Here is an 11,873-nt window from a genome sequence, read left to right as displayed (position 1 = left end):
TTCGGAATATTTGGATATGGGATACTCAACCTGTAGAGTATATTATACTACTGTACAGTATATTATATTGTAGTGTATTACAGTACAGTATATTATAGTAAATTACAGTACAGTATATTATAGTATATTACAGTAGAGTATTTATATTACTGTACAGTAATGTAGTGTATTACAGTATATAATAGTATATTACAGTACAGTATATTATAGTATATTACTGTACAGTATATTATAGTGTATTACTGTACAGTATATTATAGTATATTACAGTACATTATATTATATTGTAGTGTATTACAGTACAGTATATTATAGTAAATTACAGTACAGTATATTATAGTATTTCTCTGACGTCCTAGTGGATGCTGGGACTCCGTCAGGACCATGGGGATTAGCGGCTCCGCAGGAGACAGGGCACAAAAATAAAAGCTTTAGGACTAGGTGGTGTGCACTGGCTCCTCCCCCTATGACCCTCCTCCAAGCCTCAGTTAGGTTTTTGTGCCCGTCCGAGCAGGGTGCAATCTAGGTGGCTCTCCTAAAGAGCTGCTTAGAAAAAGTTATTAGGTTTTTTATTTTCAGTGAGTCCTGCTGGCAACAGGCTCACTGCAACGAGGGACTTAGGGGAGAAGAAGTGAACTCACCTGCGTGCAGGATGGATTGGCTTCTTAGGCTACTGGACACCATTAGCTCCAGAGGGATCGAACACAGGCCCAGCCATGGAGTCCGGTCCCGGAGCCGCGCCGCCGACCCCCTTGCAGATGCCGAAAAGTGAAGAGGTCCAGAAACCGGCGGCAGAAGACTTTTCAGTCTTCATGAGGTAGTGCACAGCACTGCAGCTGTGCGCCATTGTTGTCAGCACACTTCACACCAGCGGTCACTGAGGGTGCAGGGCGCTGGGGGGGGGCGCCCTGGGCAGCAATGATAATACCTTGTTCTGGCTAAAAATACATCACATATAGCCTCTGGGGCTATATGGATGTATTTAACCCCTGCCAGGTCTCACAAACACCGGGAGAAGAGCCCGCCGAAATAGGGGGCGGGGCCTATCTCCTCAGCACACAGCGCCATTTTCCTGCTCAGCTCCGCTGCGAGGAAGGCTCCCAGGACTCTCCCCTGCACTGCACTACAGAAACAGGGTAAAACAGAGAGGGGGGGGCACTTTTTTGGCGATATTGATATATTAAGCTGCTATAAGGGAGACAACACTTCTGTAGGGTTGTTCCTATATATTTATAGCGCTTGGGTGTGTGCTGGCAAACTCTCCCTCTGTCTCCCCAAAGGGCTAGTGGGGTCCTGTCTTCGATAAGAGCATTCCCTGTGTGTCTGCTGTGTGTCGGTACGTGTGTGTCGACATGTATGAGGACGATGTTGGTGTGGAGGCGGAGCAATTGCCGGTAATGGTGATGTCACCCCCTAGGGAGTCGACACCGGAATGGATGGCTTTGTTTATGGAATTACGTGATAATGTCAGCACGTTACAAAAATCAGTTGACGACATGAGACGGCCGGCAAACCAGTTAGTACCTGTACAGGCGTCTCAGACACCGTCAGGGGCTGTAAAACGCCCTTTACCTCAGTCGGTCGACACAGACCCAGACACGGACACCGAATCTAGTGTCGACGGTGAAGAAACAAACGTATTTTCCAGTAGGGCCACACGTTATATGATCACGGCAATGAAGGAGGCTTTGCATATCTCTGATACTGCAAGTACCACAAAAAGGGGTATTATGTGGGGTCTGAAAAAACTACCTGTAAGTTTTTCCTGAATCAGAGGAATTGAATGAAGTGTGTGATGAAGCGTGGGTTAACCCCGATAGAAAACTGCTAATTTCAAAGAAGTTATTGGCATTATATCCTTTCCCGCCAGAGGTTAGGGCGCGCTGGGAAACACCCCCTAGGGTGGATAAGGCACTCACACGCTTATCATGAAACGGCCGCCCTCAAGGATCCAGCTGATAGGAGGCTGGAAACTACCCTGAAAAGTATATACACTCATACTGGTGTTATACTGCGACCAGCCATCGCCTCAGCCTGGATGTGCAGTGCTGGGGTGGTTTGGTCGGATTCCCTGACTGAAAATATTGATACCCTAGATAGGGACAGTATTTTATTGACTATAGAGCAATTAAAGGATGCTTTTCTTTATATGCGAGATGCTCAGAGGGATATTTGCACTCTGGCATCGAGAGTAAGTGCGATGTCCATATCTGCCAGAAGAAGTTTATGGACGCGACAGTGGTCAGGTGATGCGGATTCCGAACGGCATATGGAAGTATTGCCGTATAAAGGGGAGGAATTATTTGGGGTCGGTCTATCGGATTTGGTGGCAACGGCAACAGCCGGGAAATCCACCTTTTTACCTCAGGTCCCCTCCCAACAGAAAAAGACACCGTCTTTTCAGCCGCAGTCCTTTCGTTCCTATAAGAACAAGCGGGCAAAAGGACAGTCATATCTGCCCCGAGGCAAAGGAAAGGGTAAGAGAGTGCACCAAGCAGCTCCCTCCCAGGAGCAGAAGCCCTCCCCGGCTTCTGCAAAGCCCTCAGCATGACGTTGGGGCTTTACAAGCGGACTCAGGGGCGGTGGGGGGTCGACTCAAGAATTTCAGCGCACAGTGGGCTCACTCACAGGTGGACCCCTGGATCCTGCAGGTAGTATCTCAGGGTTACAGGTTGGAATTCGAGAAGTCTCCCCCTCGCCGGTTCCTAAAGTCTGCTCTGCCAACGTCTCCCTCAGACAGGGCGACGGTATTGGAAGCCATTCACAAGCTGTATTCTCAGCAGGTGATAGTCAAGGTACCCCTCCTACAACAGGGAAAGGGGTATTATTCCACACTATTTGTGGTACCGAAGCCGGACGGCTCGGTAAGACCTATTCTAAATCTGAAATCTTTGAACCTGTACATACAAAAATTCAAGTTCAAGATGGAGTCACTCAGAGCAGTGATAGCGAATCTGGAAGAAGGGGACTTTATGGTGTCCCTGGACATCAAGGATGCTTACCTGCATGTCCCAATTTGCCCTTCACATCAAGGGTACCTCAGGTTCGTGGTGCAAAACTGTCATTATCAGTTTCAGACGCTGCCGTTTGGATTGTCCACGGCACCTCGGGTCTTTACCAAGGTAATGGCCGAAACGATGTTTCTTCTGCGAAGAAAAGGTGTATTAATTATCCCTTACTTGGACGATCTCCTGATAAGGGCAAGGTCCAGGGAACAGCTGGGGGACGTAGTAGCACTAACCCAAGTTGTGCTGCAACAGCACGGGTGGATTCTGAATTTTCCAAAATCTCAATTGACCCCGACGACACGTCTGCTGTTCCTGGGAATGATTCTGGACACGGTTCAGAAAAAGGTGTTTCTTCCGGAGGAGAAAGCCAGGGAGTTATCCGAACTTGTCAGGAACCTCCTAAAACCAGGAAAAGTGTCTGTGCATCAATGCACAAGAGTCCTGGGAAAAATGGTGGCTTCTTACGAAGCGATTCCATTCGGCAGATTCCACGCACGAACTTTTCAGTGGGATCTGCTGGACAAATGGTCCGGATCGCATCTGCAGATGCATCAGCGGATAACTTTGTCTCCACGGACAAGGGTGTCTCTTCTGTGGTGGTTGCAGAGTGCTCATCTGTTAGAGGGCCGCAGATTCGGCATACAGGACTGGGTCCTGGTGACCACGGATGCCAGTCTGAGAGGCTGGGGAGCGGTCACACAGGGAAGAAACTTCCAGGGAGTGTGGTCAAGCCTGGAGATGTCTCTTCACATAAATATACTGGAGCTAAGAGCGATTTACAATGCTCTAAGCCTGGCAAAACCCCTGCTTCAGGGTCAGCCGGTGTTGATCCAGTCGGACAACATCACGGCAGTCGCCCACGTAAACAGACAGGGCGGCACAAGAAGCAGGAGGGCAATGGCAGAAGCTGCAAGGATTCTTCGCTGGGCGGAAGATCATGTGATAGCACTGTCAGCAGTGTTCATTCCGGGAGTGGACAACTGGGAAGCGGACTTCCTCAGCAGACACGATCTACACCTGGGAGAGTGGGGACTTCATCCAGAAGTCTTCCACATGATTGTGAACCGTTGGGAAAAACCAAAGGTGGATATGATGGCGTCCCGCCTCAACAAAAAACTGGACAGGTATTGCGCCAGGTCAAGAGACCCTCAGGCAATAGCTGTGGACGCTCTGGTAACACCGTGGGTGTTCCAGTCAGTGTATGTGTTTCCTCCTCTGCCTCTCATACCAAAAGTACTGAGAATTATACGGCAAAGGGGAGTAAGAACGATACTCGTGGCTCCGGATTGGCCAAGAAGAACTTGGTACCCGGAACTTCAGGAGATGCTCACGGAAGATCAGTGGCCTCTACCTCTAAGACGGGACCTGCTTCAGCAGGGACCGTGTCTATTCCAAGACTTACCGCGGCTGCGTTTGACGGCATGGCGGTTGAACGCCGAATTCTAAGGGAAAAAGGCATTCCGGAAGAGGTCATCTCTACCCTGGTAAAAGCCAGGAAGGAGGTGACTGCACAACATTATCACCGCATTTGGAGAAAATATGTTGCGTGGTGTGAGGCCAGGAAGGCCCCGACGGAGGAATTTCAACTGGGTCGATTCCTACATTTCCTGCAAACAGGATTGTCTATGGGCCTCAAATTAGGGTCCATTAAGGTTCAAATTTCGGCCCTGTCGATTTTCTTCCAGAAAGAATTGGCTTCAGTTCCTGAAGTCCAGACTTTTGTAAAAGGAGTACTACATATACAGCCCCCGGTTGTGCCCCCAGTGGCTCCGTGGGATCTTAATGTAGTTTTGGATTTTCTCAAATCCCATTGGTTTGAGCCACTCAAATCGGTGGATTTGAAATATCTTACATGGAAAGTAACCATGCTACTGGCCCTGGCTTCAGCCAGGAGAGTGTCAGAATTGGCGGCTTTATCGTATAAAAGCCCATATCTGATTTTCCATTCGGACAGGGCAGAACTGCGGACGCGTCCTCAGTTTCTGCCTAAGGTGGTTTCAGCGTTTCACCTGAACCAGCCTATTGTGGTGCCTGCGGCTACTAGCGATTTGGAGGATTCCAAGTTGTCAGGGCATTGAAAATATATATTTCAAGGACGGCTGGAGTCAGAAAATCTGACTCGCTGTTTATACTGTATGCACCCAACAAGCTGGGTGCTCCTGCTTCTAAGCAGACGATTGCTCGTTGGATTTGTAGCACAATTCAACTTGCACATTCTGTGGCAGGCCTGCCACAGCCTAAATCTATCAAGGCCCATTCCACAAGGAAGGTGGGCTCATCTTGGGCGGCTGCCCGAGGGGTCTCGGCATTACAACTCTGCCGAGCAGCTACGTGGTCGGGGGAGAACACGTTTGTAAAATTCTACAAATTTGATACCCTGGCTAAAGAGGACCTGGAGTTCTCTCATTTGGTGCTGCAGAGTCATCCGCACTCTCCCGCCCGTTTGGGAGCTTTGGTATAATCCCCATGGTCCTGACGGAGTCCCCAGCATCCACTTAGGACGTCAGAGAAAATAAGATTTTACTTACCGATAAATCTATTTCTCGTAGTCCGTAGTGGATGCTGGGCGCCCATCCCAAGTGCGGATTGTCTGCAATACTTGTACATAGTTATTGTTACAAAAAAATCGGGTTGTTATTGTTGTGAGCCGTCTGTTCAGAGGCTCCTACGTTTGTCATACTGTTAACTGGGTTCAGATCACAAGTTGTACGGTGTGATTGGTGTGGCTGGTATGAGTCTTAAGGTGCATACACACGGAGCGATATAACTGAGCGATTTTGACTATATAGTCAAAATCGCTCAGAAAGTTAGTGCAGATCGCTCCGTGTGTATACAGGCAGCGATAGCGATGCGCGTCCCCGCTAAGTCGCTATCGCTGGGAAAAATAGTCAGTGCCGGCAAGTCAATTTTGGCTATGTCGCTGGTAAAGTTAGTTAAAATCGCTAGAGGCCAGCGATTTTTCCCAGCGATAGCGATGTTGCAGGCGGCGGTGGTGCGGGCGGCGGCGGGTTGTGGCGGCGGTGCGGGCGGCGGCGGGTTGCGGTGGCGGTGTGGGCGGCGGCGGGTTGCGGCAGCGGTGCGGGTGGCGGTGTGGGCGGCGGCGGTGCGGGCGGCGGAGGGTTGCGGCAGCGGTGCGGGCGGCGGAAATTTACCTTTCTCTTGCAGAGTTTGGCAGCGGAGCGGTACCAGTTTCAAAAATGGCGCCTCAGCGTCATTTTTGAAATTCAAGATGGCCGCCGCGAGCCAATCACGGCTCGCCGCGTCATCGCCCCGCCCCCTCCCGCTGACTTATATAAGTCAGCGCGAGGCAGCGGCTTTCAGTCCGACGGCGGAGGAGGAGCGGAGAAGAGCTCCTGAAGACGCCGTGGAAGTCCTGGATGGGCGGCGGCTATGCAAAAGAGCTTAGCAGCCGCCGCCCACCAGGTGAAGACGCCGGAGCAAGACCCCAGAAGCCCTGGGGAGGTGGCGCCCCCCCAGGTGAAGACGCCGGAAGCCCTGGGAAGGCGGCGGCCATGCAAAAGAGCTTAAAGGCCGCCGCCCCCAGGTGAAGACCCAGTTTAATAAAGGATTTTTAAAAGAATGTGTTGTGTTTTTTTTTTTATATTTTCTTTACAGGTGGACTACAGGTGCCAGCGGGCCCTTTATGTCCGGGCATGCTGGCACTTGTGGTTCTCCAAGTGCCAGCATGCTGGGACCTGTAGGCCACCTGTAAAGAACAATATTACTAGTGAAAGGCTATCAGCCTCCCATCCACCGCCCACGGATGGGGGGGACAGCCTCGGGCTTCACCCCTGGCCCTTGGGTGGCTGGAGGGGGGGGACCCCTTGATTTAAGGGGTCCTCACTCCTCCAGTGTACCCCGGCCAGGGGTGACTAGTTGGGGGGGTAATGGCACGGCCGCAGGGACCAATATAAAAGTGTCCCCCGGCTGTGGCATTATCTCCCTGGCTAGTGGAGCCCGGTGCTGGTTTCAAAAATACGGGGGACCCCTATGTCTTTTGTCCCCCGTATTTTTTAAACCAGGACCGGACGCAGAGCCCGGTGCTGGTTGTCTAAATATAGGGGAACCCTACTCTTTTTTTCCTCTGTATTTTAACAACCAGGACTGGCTCAAAGAGCCCGAGGCTGGTTTTACATCAACCTCTACCCTATATTTTCCATATTCCTAAATAGGTGCACTCTCATTGGCGTTCGCATAAAACCCTCTACTACCATACCACGTTGCCAGCGCCCGATCTCGTCTGATCTTGGAAGCTAAACAACGTTGGGCCAGGTCAGTACCAGGAAGGGAGACCACCTGGGAATACTTGGTGTTGTAGAGCAGGATTTCTTCCTCATTTATGTGGAAATATCACCAACAGCAGTATCACCACTTTCTACTATTTTTCTGATTTTATTCTAATGTCAGTGGCACCATTACCGTGATGTACAAAACTTCTTACTATTATCATCAGTGTTTTCAACGCTCATAAGTATAAAGTGAATTTTGTCTATCATCTTAGAGGAATGACCTTTGATCATTACTCTAATCTCTTATAAGCCATAGAGCATAACCTTATACCTCTCATATATCATTGTGTGTCGACCACCCCGTGGTTCCATCAATACAGCAAATCTGTACTGGTCAAGGGGAATGGGGGTATGACCAATTCAATGTCTACAACCCTTTCATACATTCTTTACCATTAAAGAGACCAGAACATTTTAATTAAGATGCTACATATATTGCATTTTGAAGGACAGATCTCAGGGAAAAACATATAATTGTAACTATGCTAATAAAAGTTATGTTTTAAGTAATTTTTCTCAATTATCATATTATTTTGAATTTTTTCTACAAGAGTGCGCCCACACAAGAGCCTTCTTTTTTCTCCCCATGTTCTAAAGCCTTTCAATAGTAATATTGTTCTTTACAGGAGGCCTATAGGTCCCAGCAAGCCTGCCCCAGCATGCTGGCACTTGGAGAACCACAAGTGCCAGCATGCCCGGACATAAAGGGCCCGCTGGCACCTGTAGTCCACCTGTAAAGAAAATATAAAAAAAAAAACACAACACATTCTTTTAAAAATCCTTTATTAAACTGGGTCTTCACCTGGGGGCGGCGGCCTTTAAGCTCTTTTGCATGGCCGCCGCCTTCCCAGGGCTTCCGGCGTCTTCACCTGGGGGGCGCCACCTCCCCAGGGCTTCTGGGGTCTTGCTCCGGCGTCTTCACCTGGTGGGCGGCGGCTGCTAAGCTCTTTTGCATAGCCGCCGCCCATCCAGGACTTCCACGGCGTCTTCAGGAGCTCTTCTCCGCTCCTCCTCCGCCGTCGGACTGACAGCCGCTGCCTCGCGCTGACTTATATAAGTCAGCGGGAGGGGGCGGGGCGATGACGCGGCGAGCCGTGATTGGCTCGCGGCGGCCATCTTGAATTTCAAAAATGACGCTGAGGCGCCATTTTTGAAACTGGTACCGCTCCGCTGCCAAACTCTGCAAGAGAAAGGTAAATTTCCGCCGCCCGCACCGCTGCCGCAACCCGCCGCCGCCCGCACCGCCACCCGCCGCCGCCCGCACCGCCGCCGCAACCCGCCGCCGCCCGCACCGCCGCCACAACCCGCCGCCGCCCGCACCACCGCCGCCTGCAACATCGCTATCGCTGGGAAAAATCGCTGGCCTCTAGCGATTTTAACTAACTTTACCAGCGACATAGCCAAAATTGACTTGCCGGCACTGACTATTTTTCCCAGCGATAGCGACTTAGCGGGGACGCGCATCGCTATCGCTGCCTGTATACACACGGAGCGATCTGCACTAACTTTCTGAGCGATTTTGACTATATAGTCAAAATCGCTCAGTTATATCGCTCCGTGTGTATGCACCTATAGCCAAAATCTCTCCGTGTGTATGCACCTTTACCCGGGATTCAAAATCCTTCCTTATTGTGTACGCTCGTCCGGGCACAGTATCCTGACTGAGGAGGGTCATAGGGGGAGGAGCCAGTGCACACCACCTAGTCCTAAAGCTTTTATTTTTGTGCCCTGTCTCCTGCGGAGCCGCTAATCCCCATGGTCCTGACGGAGTCCCAGCATCCACTACGGACTACGAGAAATAGATTTATCGGTAAGTAAAATCTTATTATTACAGTAGAGTATTTATATTACTGTACAGTAATGTAGTGTATTACAGTATATAATAGTATATTACAGTACAGTATATTATAGTATATTACTGTACAGTATATTATATTATAGTGTATTACTGTACAGTATATTATAGTATATTACAGTACATTATATTACTGTACAGTATATTACAGTAGAGTATATTATATTACTGTACAGTATATCATAGTATATTACAGTATATTACTGTACAGTATATTATAGTGTATTACTGTACAGTATATTATAATAGAGTAGATTAGTGTTTTACAGTATAGTATATTATAATATATATTACTGTACAGTATATTACAGTACATTATAGTGTATTACAGTATAGTATATTCTGGTATATTACAGTAGATTATATTACTGTACAGTATATTCTAGTATATTACTGTACAGTATATTATAGTGTATTATAGTATATTATATTACAGTACAGTATATTATTGTGTATTACAGTACAGTATATTACAGTAGATTATATTACTGTACAGTATATTATAGTAGATTATATTACTGTACAGTATATTATAGATTATATTACTGTACAGTATATTACAGTATTAGTATGTGACACAGGGGGGTAGCACAGTAGTACCATGGTGCACACACATGCTCTGCAGTCACAGCCTCCGGGTAATGAGTGGGCTGAGGAATGGTTGCTATGGGATACAGCAGCGGTGACTGGACGCAGTAGCTAGCACTCTATCAGTGCTCCCCCCCACGCTGCAGCAGCGTCCTGTGTGCACACGTCACAGGTATATATATATATATATAGGCCAGGCTAATAATAGGCAGCTCCCCCTCCCCGCTGTCCCCGCGTCTCCCGGCTCTGACTCACACGCTGTCCTGTGCGGCCCAGCATGCAGTGCGGCGATCTGCATATCCCCGCCCATCAGCGCCTGTGTTGGAGGTGAGCTGAGTGTGAGTGGCCGCTCCGTCCATCAGCGCCTGTGCTGGAGGTGAGAGTGAGTGTCCGCTCTCATGCAGCAGCAGCAGATAATATAGTGAGAGCGGCCTGTCCCATAGTGCACCGCGCAGCAACAAAGCCGTCTCCCTGAGTGTAAACAGTTCAGATATGAGAACCATATATACCAGTAGCGTGCACAGGATCAGCGCCCGGATGATCCTCAGTGGTCTGGGGTGCAGGCTTCAAACCTGTAGCTGTCTAGGGACAGAGTGGTTCAATTCCACCCTCCGGGCGGGTGCGGCATCAAACCGTGGGCAATATCTACTAATATTTGTGTTTTGGCCGTTTTGAAGGGTGTTTGAACTCGAATGGTATCGGGTGCATTTTACTGCAACTTTTTGAATCCTGATACGATCATTCACTAAGCTATCGAGTTTTGCACAATCGTTTTTTGCGATGTCGATGTGATTCGTAATATCAGGCAGTGTTTTACGGGAGTGATGAGTAAAACACTGCCTGACAAAACACAAGGAATCCCGGCCGGATCTGTGAGATCCTTGCAGGGCTTCAGTGTGTACCTTAAAAAGTTGATTAAAGTCTTTAAAAATCTCCAAGTACCAGCTTGCGGGGGAGGCTTGCTGGGACTTGTAGTACTGCTACTAAAAACAATATTCACAATTTCACCCTTGGCTATCAGCCCCCCATCCGCCGCCCTTGGATGGGGGGGACAGCCTCGGGCTTCACCCCTGGCCCTTGGGTGGCTGGAGGGGGGGACCCCTTGATTGAAGGGGTCCCCACTCCTCCAGGGTACCCCGACCAGGGGTGACTAGTTGGGGTTTTAATGGCACGGCCGCAGGGACCGATATAAAAGTGTCCCCCGGCTGTGGCATTATCTCCCCAGCTAGTGGAGCCCGGTGCTGGTTTCAGAAATACGGGGGACCCCTACGCTTTTTGTCCCCCGTATTTTTGGAACCAGAACCAGGAGCAGAGCCCGGTGCTGGTTGATTAAATATGGGGGGACCCCTGTCATTTCCCCCCCCATATTTTTACAACCAGGACCGGCTCAAATGGTTGTGCTTAGGAGGGGGGACCCCACGCAATTTTTCCCCCCGTTTTCTCTATCGTCCTAGTGGATGCTGGGGTTCCTGAAAGGACCATGGGGAATAGCGGCTCCGCAGGAGACAGGGCACAAAAAGTAAAGCTTTAGGATCAGGTGGTGTGCACTGGCTCCTCCCCCTATGACCCTCCTCCAAGCCTCAGTTAGGTTTTTGTGCCCGGCCGAGAAGGGTGCAATCTAGGTGGCTCTCCTAAAGAGCTGCTTAGAAAAGTTTAGCTTAGGTTTTTTATTTTACAGTGAGTCCTGCTGGCAACAGGATCACTGCATCGAGGGACTTAGGGGAGAAGAAGTGAACTCACCTGCGTGCAGGATGGATTGGCTTCTTTGGCTACTGGACATTAGCTCCAGAGGGACGATCACAGGTACAGCCTGGATGGTCACCGGAGCCTCGCCGCCGGCCCCCTTGCAGATGCTGAAAAGAGAAGAAGGTCCAGAATCGGCGGCAGAAGACTCCTCAGTCTTCTTAAGGTAGCGCACAGCACTGCAGCTGTGCGCCATTGCTCTCAGCACACTTCACACGGCAGTCACTGAGGGTGCAGGGCGCTGGGAGGGGGGCGCCTTGGGCAGCAATGAAAATCCTTTTTTTGGCAAAAAATACCTCACATATAGCCTCCGGGGCTATATGGAGATATTTAACCCCTGCCAGAATCCATTTTTAAGCGGGAGACGAGCCCGCCGAAAAGGGGGCGGGG

The 11,873-nt window shown here is 49.7% G+C and overlaps 2 non-coding genes across 2 annotated transcripts; both read left to right on the top strand.

Annotated features, from left to right (window-relative positions):
* The first annotated feature begins 7,210 nt into the window (after positions 1–7,210).
* On the top strand, positions 7,211–7,329 carry LOC134950245 (5S ribosomal RNA). The gene has a single exon (XR_010183210.1). It is a non-coding gene; the product is annotated as a 5S ribosomal RNA (ribosomal RNA).
* Positions 7,330–10,271: 2,942 nt separating this feature from the next.
* On the top strand, positions 10,272–10,358 carry TRNASTOP-UCA (transfer RNA opal suppressor (anticodon UCA)). The gene has a single exon. It is a non-coding gene; the product is annotated as a tRNA-Sec (tRNA).
* The last annotated feature ends 1,515 nt before the right edge of the window (positions 10,359–11,873 follow it).

The sequence above is a fragment of the Pseudophryne corroboree genome, chromosome 8 (genome assembly GCF_028390025.1).
Source record: "Pseudophryne corroboree isolate aPseCor3 chromosome 8, aPseCor3.hap2, whole genome shotgun sequence".
NCBI classification, from domain to species: domain Eukaryota; kingdom Metazoa; phylum Chordata; class Amphibia; order Anura; family Myobatrachidae; genus Pseudophryne; species Pseudophryne corroboree.
The sequence above is the reverse complement of the archived record's forward strand: the minus strand, read 5'-3'. Positions and strand labels throughout refer to the sequence as shown.